The sequence below is a fragment of the Onychomys torridus genome, unplaced genomic scaffold, assembly GCF_903995425.1.
Source record: "Onychomys torridus unplaced genomic scaffold, mOncTor1.1, whole genome shotgun sequence".
NCBI lineage: Eukaryota > Metazoa > Chordata > Mammalia > Rodentia > Cricetidae > Onychomys > Onychomys torridus.
Window position 1 is genome coordinate 62,099 of NW_023413232.1, and position 17,816 is coordinate 79,914.

The 17,816-nt window shown below is 37.7% G+C and overlaps 1 pseudogene; it reads left to right on the forward strand.

Moving 5' to 3' along the window:
• Positions 1–7,481: 7,481 nt before the first annotated feature.
• LOC118576195 lies at positions 7,482–10,376 on the forward strand (annotated as a pseudogene).
• The last annotated feature ends 7,440 nt before the right edge of the window (positions 10,377–17,816 follow it).

A 17,816-nucleotide genomic window follows, 5' to 3' on the forward strand; every position in this document is an offset into this window, starting at 1 on the left:
CTCTGGAAGAGCAGTCAGTGCTCTTAACCTCTGAGCCATCTCTCCAGCCCTTTATTGCCTTTGAAAGAACTGTAGCAATTATTTTTACTATAGGTAACTGAGATATCTAGTCCCTGATTCTTTTTCACCCAAGTTTGTGTATTTATGCATTCAAATCAGATATTGGTTGCTTACTCATACAAATTTATGCAACCATTTCCCTAGTTATCATGTAGGTGAGACATCATTGTAGGTCAAAGGATTTTCACATGTGTTTGCATTTGCAGCTCTCTTCTGTTAATGGCCAGAGCACATTTCAGTATCAAAGACACTAGAATACTGGGTGAAAGTTCAATGAAAGCACCAGATCAACTTCTGTATTTTTACTGTGTTGTGAAGGTGAACTTGTGAAAGTCTTATTAATGGGTCCTTGACAGCAGTCCGTGGAGGACAACCTACAATAGTGGCCTCAGCCTGTATTGTTTGGTTAATCCCATGGAATCACCTTAGGCAACAACTTAATTAGATGTAACACAATTCGTTTTGTGATGAAATGGCATTTGGGTCTCTTTCTGCCCTATTAATTAGTGAATTTATTTATATCTCCTTTAGACATGTATAGTATTTAGAAAGCTTCTTCTGTATTAGGTTTATACAATACTCCTCAAGTGGCCTTTAATTTTAGCCATCTTTCTACACATTTCCTCACTGTTCCTTATTGCCATCCCTATCCCCATTTGATCTTCAAAATATGTTTAATTTCTACTTTCATGGTGGCTGAAGATGTTGAACATTTTTTTCTTTCTTTTAGAGAGACAGGATTTCTCTGTGTATTTTTGTGCCTTTCCTGGGACTCACTTGGTAGTCCAGGATGGCCTCAAACTCACAGAGATCCACCTGGCTCTGCCTCCAAGGGGTGATATTAAAGGCATGCACCACCACCATCTGGCAGAACATTCTTAAGTATTGTTCAGACATGTGTGTTTCATCTTCTTAGAATGCTTAGTTATGTCTAAATTGACCTAACTTTTCTCTTCTTCCAGTTTTACATTCTTTTAAATATACTAACCCTTTATTGCCACTCCCCAAAAAGTATTTGTTAAACTGCTGTGTCTTTTCCTTTGGAGTTATTTGAATCTATGTCAGTGCTAAGCTAACTATAGCTGTGCAATCAAAATATGGGTTTACTACTCCTTTGAAATATTGTACACTGTAGTGTCAGTATTATGATCCTCTGTGACTATGTCAGGTGTGTGTAATGGAACGTATTTATTAAGATACCTCCAGCCTTATTCTTTTTGTTGTCAATTGTTTGATCCATCCAGAGTCTGTTTGTCTATTTGAATTTAAGGATTTTTTCATAGTCCCATTTTTCTTTATATTATGATATAATTTTGTTGAACATTGTGTAGAAAATCAGCATATTATTCATTACACATGCAAGTATTATTTGCACAACATTAATTATCAATCCAGAAGTATGTGAGATATATTGCAACTTTCAGTGTCAGTTTCTTTTCTTGGTGTTAAAAATGTTCACCATGAAGATGCTTAATATCTTTGGTGATGTTTATTCCCAATGATTTCAAGTTTGAGAGGTTAATGTAATGGATTTGCTTCCTTGGAATATTCCTCAGTATTATCCTTTCTGTTATATAGAAGAGCAATTAAGTTTGTTGGCTGATTTTGCATGCCACTCTTTTCCAGAGAGTAGTCATCAGATGGAAGAATTTTCACAGAAAATATTTAGAGCCTCATGAACAAGTGAAAAATCATTAGCACATAGAGATAATTTGACTCCTTTTCTTTGCTGCTGACTTGTTACTCTAGAAGAATACAATAGGCCTACTCTTATTCCAGGAGAATGTGTATTTTCATCCTTTGTTGCTTCAAAGGAAAGACTCTCAGTTTTTCTATTTTTTTAAAATTCTTGACATATATGTGTCACATGCTCCTTCATGCTGGAGTAATATTTTCCTTCAATACTGAGTATTTTAGTGATACTGACGTTTTCCAGAAGTGTTTTCTTCACATGTTGTGATGATTATGTAATTTCTGTCCTTGTCTATTAAGACTTATTATTAGACTCTCATTTCTAGGAAGTTGCATGTGTGCACTTCCTCTTTTTCTAAGTAATATGATTTCCTTCTCAGGTCTCTGATTCAATTGCAGATTATCAACTTGTAGTTACAGTTTTCCTTTTTAAGATTTTTCAGAAAATATAAACTCACTAAGAACTTACACAATATATTTTTCGAAAGACACCATAAGACAATTTTCTGTTAGTAATACAAGATAGGCTATAAAGTGAATTTAGTACATTTTGACTCACAAATTACTCTGAATTTGACAAATGCAAATGGACTAGACAGTGTTGATGTATTAATTGCTTGTTCATTCATATATAGTTATTATAATTATTATATATAGTTTTTCTTATATTAGTTATAATTTTATAAATTTTTTTATTAGACAAAAAAGAGGGAATTGTGGTGATATTTTATTTGTGCTTTAATAAATAAAGCTTGCCTAGAGATCAAAGGAAAAAATCAGCCATTATAAGTAAACACAGAAGTCAGGCAATGGTAGCACACATTTTGATCCTATGATTTGGGAGAAAGGGATCTGTCTGAATCTCTATGAGTTCAAGGCCACACTAGGGAACATAGCCAACCATGGTGGCACGCACACATTTAATCCCAGACCCACTAAAAAGGTCTGGAGCTCTTTATAGACAGATAGGAAGTGGCAGAGCTGGGCAGGAAGATGAATTGATGTAGCTGGGCTGAGAGAGCCAATGAAAGAACAGAACAGAAAGGCATATAGGTATGGAGAGACAGGAAGAAGCTCTTTTTGGAAGGAGCAGAGTTGGTGAAATGAGGTTGGCTGGTAGCTTGACTCTCTCAGGCTTTAACTCCAAATTATGGCTCTGTGTTTTTTACTTAATAAGAGCATTTAAAAATCCATGAATAGCAACCCAATTGGCAGCTAATAATAATCATAAAACCAGGTCTTATGATGCAAAGCTGTATTCTGATCTCTGTGGTTACAGCATGCATGTTAGAAAACAACTTTAAACAGGAAATTAAAGTAAAATATTCTTTTAGTTGAGGAAACTAAACATTGGAAGCTGTGACCAAGGATATTTATAACACAAAAATCAGTGTTTTGTAATCTTTGGTAGTTCCTAGTATAAAATAATTGTATTAAGACACATGATTTCCTAGAATAGAAATTTAAGTAATTCAGTGAGTTTTGATGGTCAGAGTTATCTAAAATTCATAACACTGCAAGAGATCAATTTGCCAAGTTGTTCTTCCTCTATCAATTCCTTAATTGTGTCTTTTATAGTACATTAAAATTTGAATATGCATGAAGAGTGTCCTGGTCATCTCTTCCCATATCTCATACTTCCTCTATAGATTATTTCTATTTTTTTTTAATTTTTTTTTCAAAACAGGATTTCTTTGTGTAGCTTTGTGCCTTTCTTGGAACTCACACTGTAGCCTTGGCTGGCCTCAAACTCACAAACATCCACATGCCTCTGCCTCCTTAGTGCTGGGATTAATGGTGTGCACCACAACCATCTGGCTGTAGATTATTTCTAATGATGACACCTTAAGAGCCTATTGAAAAGTGGAATCTCAGTGCACAGTTTTTGTAATATATATTTTTTTATATTTAATTTTTTTTTGTGTGTGTGTGTGTGTTTAAGGGGACATGTAAGTTCAGGTAATCTTGAAGCCCAAAAGAAGCCATCTGTGCCTTTGAAGTTATTGATACAAGTGTTTGTGAAGAGTATTTTGTTGGGGATACATATGAGGACCTCTGCAAAATAAATATGTGATATTAACTACAGAAACATCAATTCAGGTTCTTTAATGTTCTTTCCATCTGTTTATCAAAACATACAACTCTCTTCTAATTTCTTCTGTTCTAACTCCTGGGATGCATTGGATTCATGTTTCTATACACTTTCAGGGGGGGAATATTTTTTTACCCTCATTGACAAAAAATTCACTCTTTCACAAATATCCTGTCTTTTTCACTCACCCCTCATCGGCATCAAAGTCAAGCATTGACTCAGATATTAAAATAAGCTAGTTGAATTTACTTTGTGCATTTCTGAATTTTAGAGCAGTGAAGAGTATTCCACTCTGCACTTTTGCCAAAAGGCTAGGTCTTATGAAAAGTATGGCTGAGTAGGTTATAAGAGACAATGTAGGAAACAGTATTAGACATGATATGCTAAGCAACATCATTGGAGAAAATAGTGAGAGTCATTCTGAAAAAGATAGGACTTGCTATGTATCCAATATTTTTTGGCTATGTACCACTATATATTTGCCAGTGAGAATTCATTAAATATAAGTTCAGGAATATGATTTCTCCCTCATAATTTGAAGAAAATGTCTGTCTTTTCTAAACAAAATTGTCTCTCACTTGGGGAAAAAGATGCATCCAAGCAGGCCTTCAGTGGAAGCCAAGAAGGAGAAAATCTCCAAAGCCACAATGACCTTGCCCTTGGTACTATAGTACACAGTGAAAAAATTGCCCCAGACATTTTGTGATGTTCAAGAGTTGCTGATGTACAACTGTATGGTGATGCCATATTGGTCTGTGTGTTGTTGAATATATTCTTGCACTGGCAAGTACCCATCTCATCAGTAGGAATGGTTCTGTGTCTCAGGGAATCGTACTCGGCCTAGCAGCATTCTTGAGCCATTTGGATTTCTTTGATCCAATTGGAGCTGGTGTAGTCTTGGTGGAAGGGTGGGTTTGGGCAGTGGAGTGGGGCTTCTAGTTTACAATGTCTGATGAAGAGATAGTAGTAAGCCCTGTCTGCAGGAGTCCTGCCTGCTGGCCTACAACTGGAACTGGAATAGGTGGGGGTATGGGTGCACAGGCTGTATTCCTGGGTCTAGAGCCTAGAAGGTAGGAACATCAGCTAGGAGAATAGGCTCCAAATGGAGATATTTTAAGATGGGTAAAAACATATCTTCTATCAGCAACTGAATTTAGAAAACACAACATTAATCCAGATTATTTGATGTTTGGAAAGCCAATATTTATCTCTGGCTACACCCTCTGTTGGAAGTCTGTACAAGAACATTGAAAAAGAAGCTTTTATTTGTTTATATATTTGTTCTCACCTTGCTAGCAAGTCCATTATTTCACTGGCATTAGAAACTTTTTATTTGACATTCTATTATATACCAAAATCAGCTGAGACCTGCAGCCTCATGGACTAAGATGTTTCTGTTGTCTAGGGCTTTGCATTCCTTTGCAGCAATTGTTGTAAGAGCCAATCTAGGCTTATAAAACATTCTAATAATTTTTACATATCTATACATAAACACACACACACATACACACACACACACACATATATATATATATATATATATATATATATATATATGGAGAGAAAGAGAGATACAGAGAGAGAGAGAGAGAGAGAGAGAGAGAGAGAGAGAGAGAGAGAGAGTTCTTTTACTCCTGAGACCCTTACTAATACAGAGACAGAAAAATGATCAACAGTGAACATAAAGCATTCGAATTCGTAATGATTCTTACAGTGTTATGGAAACACTAGAAGAACTTCTACACATGGAAAAGTAAGATATATTCAAATGATCAACTAATTTAAAGACAGCATTAGAAAACCCAGACAGAATACCAGCTGTTAGAATCATATCAAATAATTCAATAAGAGTAACAGGCAATAATTAGCAAAAAATCTCAATAACATTTAAATATTAATCTTCACATTCTCTAATCAAAATACTCAAATATCAATATTGATTTGTAAAACCAACAGTCATTTTTGCTTTCTGAAAATCACCTCACTTACAAACTTGCAGAAATCCTTTTGTAAATATGTAGGGAAAGAATGTTGAGGTAATGGAACATAATAAATAAAACTACAGAGCAAACACATTGATGTACATGTTGGAAAACTCTCAAGTAAACACTGAATAATATAACTCAACAACACAGCAGAAATGTCTGTCCTTGTGTCAAAGATGACTTCGTTATAGGGATACAAAGATGGTTTAACATATGCAGATCAGTAAAGTAAAGGGGGTACATCAATAGACTCAAGGATAAAATATATGATCATCCAAATATGGGCAGAAAAGGCTCTTAACAAAGTTCAACATCTATTCATAGTTAAAATTTAAAACAAACAAAAACCTGAATCAAGAGGCTGAACACATCCTGACAAGGTTTCTTTTTTAATTCATTAAAAATTATCGTGCAGACCAGTCACATTTAAAAAGATTTCCTATGACAATCCTATTGTCAACATTGTAACACATGAGGAGAAACTCAGAGTTTTCATTAAAATCATTAGTGAGACCAGATATATGTGGTGGTTCATATCTTTAATCCAAAATCTTGGCAGGCAGAGAGAGGCAAATCCCTGTCTCTTTTTGTCCAGTCTGGCCTTGATAGCAAGTCCAAGCAAGCTAGGTTTGCATAGAGTGACCCTGTCTAAAAATACATCAGCATACATTGGACAAATATATATATTCTTCACTATTATTCAAAATAATGCTTAATATCTTAGCAAGTATAAAAATAAATTGTAAACACGATAAACAGTAAAGAAGGGAAGAAATGTGTGTGCTAATGGCATATATTTTAATACCAGTATTCAGGAGGAAACGCAGGTCTCTGTGGTAACTATGTCAAACTAGTTTATATCAGGAGTTGAGGTCTCCTAACAATATTGTGAGACCCTCTTTCAAGAAAACTACAAAGGAAAAGGATGGAGAATACTAAATTTGAAAGACTCTGTGCATAGGAGACACTGCACTTTCAACACAGAAGTCAGTATTGAAGAAATGTTCCCAAATGAGGACACAACAATCAGCAGATTTCTGAATCAGCATACACATCCTTCTAAGCAAGTTTTTGATGAATCAAAAACTTTTTATTTTGAACTTTAAGAAATCTATTAATTAAAGTTAAATAAGCTAACTGTTACTCAGGTTCCCCCAATACTTACAGCTTTTCCAAAGTGATTTAATCTCAGGAAATACACAACTTTTTAGTTAAATTCTTGTCAACTCAGCACTTTATAACTACAAATGTACCAGGTTGTGCCATTTATCTGTTTTTTTTTTTCTTATACCCGCTTCTCTATGCTCTTCTGTGGTGTTTTTATTTGAGTTCATATATATTATCTGAGCTATGAGGAGTTACTTCCTTTGTTTCTTATGTCCACTAGTTCTAGATTGCAATGATATTATTGTGATTAAACACTGACTGAGTGGTTGATTAGGCTAAAGGTTTACAATCAAGGGAGCACACGGCAGGATTCTGGATTTATAAAGCATAGACCCTTAGGAGAAAAAACATTACTTAGTGGTTTGTTCTGCTTGATTTCTCATACGGCCCTGCCTAAGGACAACAACACCCACCGTGGGCTGAGCACTCCTGAATTCAGTGCCAATTAAAAAATTGTATTACAGGTAGATTGACAGGCTAGTTCAATGAAGAGGATTCTTTTATCTCAGGTTCCCACTAACTTTTTAATGTACTTTGAGGTAAGTGGACAAACATTAACTAGAAAAACCAGTTTGAAAGCAGCATAATGTTTGCCCACAACAAACTACCTATTATTATTCCTAAATTTCTAGCAATATGAAGCTATTCAACTTTTTAATTAAGGTTCCCGCACGTGAGAGCGCATGCGCGTGCGCACACTCACACACACACACACACACACACACACACACACACACACACACACACGCAAATGACATTACATAATGTACTAAGTAAAATGTGGTCACTCATTTGATGAATATAAAATAAGCTTATTGTGTACATAAAATGTGGTCACTCACTTGAAGTACATAAAACAAGCTTACTTCACCATGTTCATCTAATATAGATATGGAAGCAATAGGTAAATCTACTGATAACAGCATGTGTCTAATTTTCCTCAGATGCCCCCCTCTGTGTGCAGTGCTGACTGTGGTCCTGGATTCAGAAAGTTCTAGCAGGAGGGAATGACAGTCTGCTGTTTTCATTGCAATGCCTGCCCTGAAAATGAAGTTTCTAATCAGGCCAGTGAGTGTTTGCTGCTAGATAATTTCTTCCCAATGATCATCTTCTCTAACCGACATGGGGTGAATAAAGCATTTAATATTCGAGTCCACAAAACAAATATATCACCAGCCTAAGTTCATTTTTAAAGTAATGTGATCATTAATAGCATATCTTCAAGTATCAGACTTTGCCAAGATATACAGCTTTGACTCATTATAAATTCATGCCATGTGTCATTTTCTCAGATAAACAGATTTGATAAAGTACAGTGTGAGAAAATTGTACACAAGGTCTTTCCTAGTGTGATTTTCTCCTCTAAAATTACAGGTAGATTAAATTCCAATTATGAGTGATTAATAATATTTTTATAAAATTTGAATATGTTTATGTATTCCTACATAAATGTAAGGCACCATGTATGTGCAGGAGTCAGTGTAGAACAGATCAGGTCATCAGAGCCACTGAATGCTGTCATGTGGGTGCTAGGAACCAAATGGAAGTCCTGTGTAAGATTAATGGAGACAAGAATAATTACTTGTAAAATTATCAGAACCTGTTGAGTATGAGACAGAAAACTTAAAGCAATATCCAGAGATCTGTTTTTCAAAGTACTAATTCAATTTGTAGTCCAGGGACATGTTAATATGATACCTCACCTGAGGTAGAAAATACAGAGTCCTGTGTTCAATATTTTTCTATACTTCACCCATTTTATCGTGTCATAAATATGAGGTGGCTGGGCTAAGAGCCAATGAGAAGGCAGAATAGCAAGGCAATAAATGCCCAGGTTAGACAGGAAGAAGCTCTCTCTTGGGAAGCTAAGGTGGCATGGTGAGCTAAGGTTAGCTGGTGACTCTCACTAATTCTCTGAACTCTATGGCTTTCATCCCTGAATTTGGCTCTGTGTTTCTTATGTAATAAGATTATTTAGAAATTCATCGACATGAATGTGTTTTGTCTGACAAATTCACACTGGAAAGTATACCACAGGTCTTGTCCCAGTAGAAGACACAGTCTCCAACTCAAATATGGACAATATTCATAAAACAGAAAGAAAAAAGCAGCAGGCAATGTTTCTGTGTTTCTGAGATGTTAAAATACACACTGTGCTAAACAGTGGTTAATGATTTCAGCCTCTGTCACTTAAAAACTTTAAGTCTCTTAGCATCTACAATGGTGCTGAAATACCTGTGCTTTCCTTAAGATGACTAATGGAATCATGAACACATGGTTATATAGACAATATAATGATTGTTTAGTTTCCTTATACATGAATACAATGAGTAAATATTGTGAAATTGAATAATTGCCAATGCAGCATTGCTTTTCACCTACATCTGCCTGAAGAATGCAGGCATTGTAATGTTTCTGCAACACACTTAATTGAAATGTCTGGTCTCTAAATATTCTGAAGCTGCACTAATCATACTTTCCTTTCTCCATCAGATGTGGACCAGTGTGTGAAGTGTCCAGAGGAGCAGTATGCCAATGTAGAGCAGAACCAGTGCATTCCCAAATCTGTGATCTTTCTAACCTATGAAGACCCCTTGGGGATGGCTCTGACCTCAATGGCCTTGTGCTTCATTGCATTCACATCTGTGTTTCTTGGGGTATTTGTGAAGCATCATGACACTCCCATTGTCAAGGCCAATAACCGCAGTCTCAGTTACACTTTGCTCATTCCACTCCTCTTTTGTTTCCTGTGTCCATTTCTCTTTATTGGCCATCCCAACGCAGCTACATGCATCCTGCAGCAAATCACATTTGGAGTTGTATTCACTGTGGCTGTTTCCACTGTGTTGGCCAAAACAGTTACTGTTGTTCTGGCTTTCAAATTCACAGCCCCCGGACAAAGGGTGAGGTTCTACATGACTTTGGGGGCTCCCAACTATATCATTGGCATCTGTACCCTCATCCAAATTATTCTCTGTGCAATCTGGCTTGGAGTTTCTCCTCCAAATATTGACATTGATGCACACTCTGAGCATGGTCAAATCATTATTGTGTGTGACAAGGGTTCTGGTACTGCATTCTACTGTGTCTTGGGATATCATGGCTCCCTGGCCTTTGGGAGTTTTGTTGTGGCCTTCTTGGCCCGGAATCTCCCTGACAAATTCAATGAAGCCAAGTTGCTGACCTTCAGCATGCTGTTGTTCTGCAGTGTTTGGGTCACTTTTCTTCCCGTCTACCACAGCACAAAAGGCAAGGTCATGGTGGCTGTGGAGGTCTTCTCCATCTTGGCCTCCAGTGTTGGCCTCTTGGGATGCATCTTTTTCCCTAAGTGCTACATAATTTTGTTAAGACCAGAGAGAAATTCTCTTCAAAAGTTAAAGGAGAAGCCAGGTGGTGGTGGCCCACACCTTTAATCCAGCACTTGGGAGGCAGAGCATAGCGGTATTCTTTGAGTTCAAGTCCAGCCTGGTCTACAGAGTGAGATCCATGACAATACCCAAAACTACAGAGAGAAACCCCATCTCAAAAAACAAAACAAAACAAAAAAATAGTTATAAGAAAAAATATCTTTTTGAACCGACATTTCCTTAATTGAAACTGACAAGTTTAGTTTTGGTATAGAACCATCTCTTAAGATACAATGCTTGATGCATGCATTACCTTGTGACTTTCAACCTTTCTTCTAATGCTGATGCCTAGACTTATCACTCATACTGCTTTTCTGTACATTGTCTCCTATAAAATTCCAATCAACCACTCATTCCACAATACCTGGTTATTCGACAACATTCCAGTGTTCAAGGTCTCTCCTTTCTCTAATATACAATAGTATTTTCAATAATCTGCATTCTTCTTTCGATGTCTGAGTGAATGTGAGATTTGACAGCACAATGCTGAGACTAAACACAATGTGTTGTTCTCACACACAACTCTCCCCTAACTAAATACACACTTTTTCTCACATCCACAATGCCTCCATTAACCTCCCAAAGAGAGGACTCCAAAAGACAAGAACCAATGATGACAAAACAATACACAGTAACACAAGGCAAAATAACATTGCTTTAAGTATTTTTCAGTAAGTTGAGTTTTCTCTTTAGTGAATTCTGGGTTTAGTTCACTATTGCATTCTAACATTAGATTACTGGCTTTGGATATGTAGTCTCTTGAGTTCTTCCTTTGTTGTGGATATAAGTCCTCTATCTGATGGGAAGATGGTAAAAGCTTTGTTTCCATTCCTTAGGCTGCTGATTTATCTCAAGGATAGTGGCGTTTGCTGTAGAGGAGCTTTTCAATTTCAGGAGGACCTGTTTGTTAATTGTTGGTCTCATGGTGTGCACTAATAGTGTTCTATTCAAAAATTCATCTCCAATTACAATGACTTCAGGGGTATTTCTTACTTTCTTTTCTCCCAGTTTCAGGATATCTGGTTTTATGTCAAGGCACTTGATACAGGTTGTAATCTATATATAGACATTTGTTGAAAATGCCTTGTATTTTGTCTCTTATTATCATAATCAGGTGTCCATATATATGTGAATTTATATCTAGGATATCATTTGATTCCAGTGATCAATTTGTCACTTTTTTATTCTGGTACTATGCTGTTTTTGTTAGGCTTGTTTTTTTTGTTTTTTTTTTTTTCAAATTGATATCAGGAATGGTCCAACTTCCAAAATTTTTATTTTATTTTTCATAATTATTTCAGCAATTCTGTATCTTTTTTTGTGGCTTTCCCCTATGAATCTGAATATATTTCTCTGAAGATACATGAAAAATTGAGTTGGAATGGTCCACAATGATAGTGAATCTGGGTTTCATTGTTGCTGTTTGATTTCCTAATTTTTGCCTTTTTTAATTATTATTATATTTGTGTTTTAATTTTACACATCAGCCATGGGTTCACCTGTCCTCCCACTTCCTGTCCCCACCCCCACATTCTCCCAGCCCCTACCCTCCATTCCCATCTACTCCAGGGCCAAGACTCCCCTGGGGATTCATTTAAACCTGGTGAATTCAGTACAGGCAGTTCCAGTCCCCTCCTTCCTGGCTGAGCAAAGTGTCCCTTTCTAAGGCCACGGTTCCAAACAGCCAGCTCATGCACTAAGGTCAGGTCCACGTCCCACAGCCTGGGAGCCTCCAAGACAGTACAAGCTATTCAATTGTCTCACTTATGCAATGGGCTCTATCCAGCTGTGGCCTCCTCAGCCTTTGATTCATAATTCATGTGCTTCCATACTTTTGGCTATTTGTCCCCGTGCTTTTTCCAATCTTGGGCTCAACAATTCATGCTCTTACCATCCCTCCTCTTTCTCCACAATTTGACACCTGGAGCTCCACCTGGGGCCTGGCTGAGGATCTCTGCATTGACTTACATCAGTTTTTGGATGAGAGTGCCAGCTCGACTGTTAGGGTGTTTAGCCATCTGATCACCAGACTAGGGCAGATCAGTCTTTCTCTCGACCATTGCCAGCAGTCTACTGAGGATGTATAATTGTGCATTTCAGAGGACCTCTCCAGCACTCTGCCTATTCCTGTTCCTATGTGGTCTTCATTTATCATGGCCTGTTATTCCTTGTTCTTCCTTTCTGTTCTTGATCCACATGGGATCTCCTGCTCGCCTAAGCTTTCTTTCCCTCAAACCTTGTCCTTTATTACTCCCACTGTGGTCCAGGTTGTTCATGTAGCTCTCATCCATTTCTCTGTCATTAGGTGATCCCTGGGTCATTCCTAGAGTTCCGTTTTCTAGGTAGCCTACCTGGAGTTGTGTAGCAGTCTAGTCATCTTTGTTTCACATGTAGTGTCCTCCCATGAGTAAGAACATACCATGTTTGTTCTTCTGAATCTGGGTTACCTCACTCAGGATGATTTTTTCTAGATCCATCCATTTGCCTGCAAACCTCATGATGTCATTGTTTTTTTCTTAATTTCTGTCTGGACATACTATTCACTACAGAGTTGTTAAGTTGCCATGGATTTGCATTAATTCTTGATGGTCTGATATGATGCAGGAAGTTATTTTCAACTTTCTTGGCTCTTTTCCTGAAGAAATGTGGATAATTTTTGGAAAAAAAATATCATGATGCACAGAGGAGAAGGCCCATTCTTTTTTGTTTTGGTGAAGTCTTATGCAAAATGTCTGGTTAGACTTTCCCTGAATTTAAACTCTTTAAAAATCCCATCCATGTGGAAATTCTGGTGCTCAGTAATCTGTGCAGAAGATTGCACCAGAACCAGGGTGGCTTTCTAAGGACACGTGTCCCAGCTTTAAAGTTAAGGAATTTTGGAGAGGCATTCCCCTAGGTTTTTCCAGACTAAGCCAGGAAAGATAAAGGGTCTGGTGGCCCTACCTACACACCTTTAGGAGTCCTACCGCAACCCAGACACACATACTCTCCCTCATCGCCTTCCATCTAGGTGAACTTTATACATGTTTTTACCTTCCTCTATAAGAAAGGAAAGGGGGAAAGACTTTTTAAAAGTAAGTTAAGTAGATTCGTGCCTAACATTTTATCTCTGAAACTTGGTTAGGAGCCTGAGGTACAAGTCCCTAAATACCTCGTGCTGTAGGCCAGGGTGAGTTGGACTTTCTTGAGCGGTACTGAGGTTAGAATGTGGAAGTGGAAATTGTCGGGCACATTTGGCCAGCCTCCGGTCCGTTCTTTTTTGAGCCTCATGTCCATCTGTCCACGGGTTGTGGAGAATATGCTGAGGGCACAAACCTCAACTTGGCTCCAAAGCATCTTGCTCAACTGGGAGGGTGGAATACCATTCCGGAGGAGGGCCACAGAAAATGCCTTAATTTTGAGCTGGATACTGCCCCTGCTGATGAGTGATTCCATAGTAACTGGCTTGTCAGCTTTGTCCTTCCCTCCCCTTCTGTCCTTCATGAGTAGCAAGAGTGTGTTTGGTGAAGCTTCACTTGAAATGGCAGTTTTCGTTATTGGAGAACGCAGGTAGCAGCATCTTATGGACATTTGTTTTTCAGTGGTTTTAAAGCTATATATGAGCATGGTTCGGGGATGTCTGTAACACTTAGACCCTTTAAATTTTTGCGTCAAATGCAAAATCCACAGTTGAGATTTGCCTTTGAGAACCTCAGGTTTGTCTGTACCAGGTGGCCTTGGTCCGGCTGTCTTGAAGTTCTAGGGTACTGGAACTAAGGAAACCTTATTCCTTTCTTGTGTGGGCATCTAAACTCTTGAGAAGAAATGGAAATGAGCTTGGTTCCTTGGGAAGTTTACTTCCACTCATTGGCCTCCAGGAAGACCCAGTGCCTTTTTTAGCAGTGCCAGGGTTTCCTCTACTTCCCTCCATTCTCTCCCAAAGGAAACTCACTCCAGTGCTCGCCTTTCCCCTGGAGTCGTAGAAGGGGACAGGGATTCTGCTTCACACTGTGGTCCTTTATAACCTCAGGTCTGTAATGTGATTCACTTTCCAGTTTGAAAGATAAGTGGAAATATTTTTGCAGAGCTTGTAACCTGCAGAACCTGGTTCATCACAGCTCTTTCCATGTCTGTCAATTGGGTTCATTCCTCTAGTAATACCCATCCAATTTTGTGAGGGTGGGCTGGGAACACTGTCCACACACTTTTTGTACAGAGGTTTCTCAGGATGGAATTTTTGTTTTATTTTGTTTCTTGTTTTGTTTCTAATTGAGGGAAGGGAGTTTTTTAGAGTTTGAGGTGAAAAATATGAAAGTGTTAATTTCCCTCTTTTCATTAAAAAAATGATAAACCAAAAAAAATCCACTTTTTAGTTGTCACTTTGAATTAGGTACCATCAAACCACCCACATCAGAATTCATAATTATGTCTAGGACTCATAATGGAATATTTCATGCATAACTACTCAAAGCCAAACTTTTATTTCTTCCAATAGCTCCCATACAGAGAAGCAAACTGGAAGTATGGCATATAGAATCACCTAAGCAAGACTTATAGGGGCTCACAACAACTGAACAGAAATTATGGTGGCTGCATGGTCTGTGCTAAGTTCTCTGTGTACATGCAGTAGTTATTTAGCTTGTGAAGTTTGTGGGACTCTTAACAGTGAGATGAGAGTCTCTGACTTATTGTCTTCTTATGAAACATTTTTCTTCCTGTTAAATTGCCTCATCCAGGCTTCATAGGAGGGATTTTGCCCAGTTTTATAGTCACTTGTTATGCTGTGTTGGCTTGACCTCCCTGGGAGGCCTGCCCTTTTGTGAAGTAAAAAGTGAAGCCATGGATCTAGTGAAGAGTGTAGGAGTATGGTAGGTAGGACAGGTTGGATTGGAGGAAGGGGAAGCTGTGGTCAGGATGAACTGTATATGTGAGAAAAATAATGATTGAAAAAGAAATCCAGGAAAACACAAAAAAGGGCAAGAAAATGAATAAAACAGTTCAAAGACTTAAAATTGAAATTAAATCAATAAATAAGTCACCAAAAGTGAATTAATTCTAGAAATAAAAAATTTAGGACCTGATGATTCTTTGGATTTTCTCATGGTCTGTTTGTTATGTCCCCCTTTTCAATTCTGATTTATTAATTTGGAATCTCTCTGTGTCTTTTGGTTAGTTTGATAAAGGCTTGTCTATCTTGTTGATCTTTCAAAGAACCAACTCTTTGTTTCATTAATCCTTTGTATTGTTCTCTTTATTTCTATTTTATTTATTACAGTTCTCAATTTCATAATTACCTGGCATCTGTTCTTCCTGAAAGAATTTGCAAGGGCTTTCAAGTGTGCTGTCAAGTCACTCACATGAGACTTCCCCTGCTTCTTTATGTGAGCATTTAGTGCTATGAATTTCCCTCTTTGCACTGCTTTCATAGTGTCCCATAAGTTTGGGTATGTGGTGTTATCATTTTCATTGATCTCTAGGAAGTCTTTAATTTCTTTCTTATTTCCTCCTTAACCCATTGGTGATTCAGTTGAGCATTATTCAGTTTCCATGAGATTGTAGGATTTCTGTAGTTTTTTCTGTTGTTGAAGTCAACCTTTAAACCATGGTTGTCTGATAGAACACAGGAGGTTATTTCAATTGTTTTTGTATCTGTTGAGATTTGCTTTGTGGCCAAGTATGTGGTCTATTTTAGAGAAGGTTCATGGGGTGCTGAGAACGTATATTCTTTTTTGTTCGGTGGAATGTTCTTTAGATATCAATTAAGTCCATTTGAGCCATAACATCAGTTAAGACCATTATGTCTCTGTTACATTTGAAATTGGATGATGTGAAAGCGGGGTGTTGAAGTCTCCCACTATTAACATGTGGGGTTTTATAGGTGATTTAAGCTTTAGAAATATTTATTTTACCTATGTGGGTGTGCTTGTGTTGGGGGCATAAATGTTCAGAATTGAGACTTAATCTTGGTGGATCTTTCCTGCGATGAGTATGTAATGTCCTTCATCATCTCTTTGATTGATTTTAGTTTGAAGTCTATTTTACTGGATATTAAGATGGCTACACCAGCTTCCTTCTTACGACCATTTGATTGGAAAGTCTTTTCCCAGCTTTTTATTCTTAGGAGATGTCTGTCTTTGAATTTGAGGTGTGTTTCTTGTATGCAGCAGAAAGATGGGTTCTGTTTTTGTATCCATTCTGTTAGTCTGTGTCTTTTTATAGGTGAATTAAGTCCATTGATATTAAGGGATATTAATGATGCGTGATTATTCATTCCTGTTATTATTTTTATTTTCTGGTGGTAGTGTGTGTGTACTTCTGAGGTTTACTGCTGTGGTGTTATCTATTGCCTGTGTTTTCATGGATGTATCTGCATTTCTTAGGTTGGATTTTTCCTTCTAGTGCTTTCTGTAGGTCTGGGTTTGTGGATAATGACTGTTTAAGTCTGGTTTTGTCTTGGAAGGTTTTGTTCATTCCATCTATGATGATTGAAAGTTTTGCTGGGTATATTAGACTAGGCTGGCATCCATGGTCTCTTAGTGTCTGCATTACATCTTTCCAGGTCCTTCTGGCTTTCAAAGTCTCCATCGAGAAATCAAGTTTTATTCTGATGGGTTTGGCATTATAATTCTCTTGGACTTTTTCTTTGCTGCCCTTAATATCTTTCTTTAATCTGTAGGTTTAGTTGTTTAATTATTATGTGGGAGGGGCATTTGGGGGAGTCTAGTCTGTTTGGTGTTCTATAGGCTTCCTGTATCTTCATAGGCATTTGTTTTTTAAGGTGGGAATATCCTAGATGCCCTTTAATTGAAGAATGGATAAATAAAATGTGGTACATATACACAATGGAGTACTACTCAGCAGAGAAAACAATGACATCATGAGGTTTGCAGGCAAATGGATGATCTAGAAAAAATCATCCTGAGTGAGGTAACCCAGATCAGAAGAAACAACATGGTATGTTCTTACTCATAGAGGACACTACATGTGAACAAAAGATGACTAGACTGCTACACAACTCCAGGTAGGCTACCTAGAAAAGGAACTCTAGGAAAGACCCAGGGATCACCTAATGACAGAGAAATGGATGAGATCTACATGAACAACCTGGACCACAGTGGGAGTAATAAAGGGCAAGGTTTGAGGGAAAGAAAGCTTAGGGGAGCAGGAGATCCAGCTGGATCAAGAACAGAAAGGAAGAACAAGGAATAACAGGCATGATAAATGAAGACCACATAGGAACAGGAATAGGCAGAGTGCTAGATAGGTCCTCTGAAATGCACAATGATACATCCTCAGTAGACTGCTAGCAATGGTCGAGAGAAAGAATGATATGCCCTAGTCTGGTGATCAGATGGCCAAACACCCTAACAGTCGAGCTGGCACTCTCATCCAAAAACTGATGAAAGTAATGCAGAGATCCTCAGCCAGGCCCCA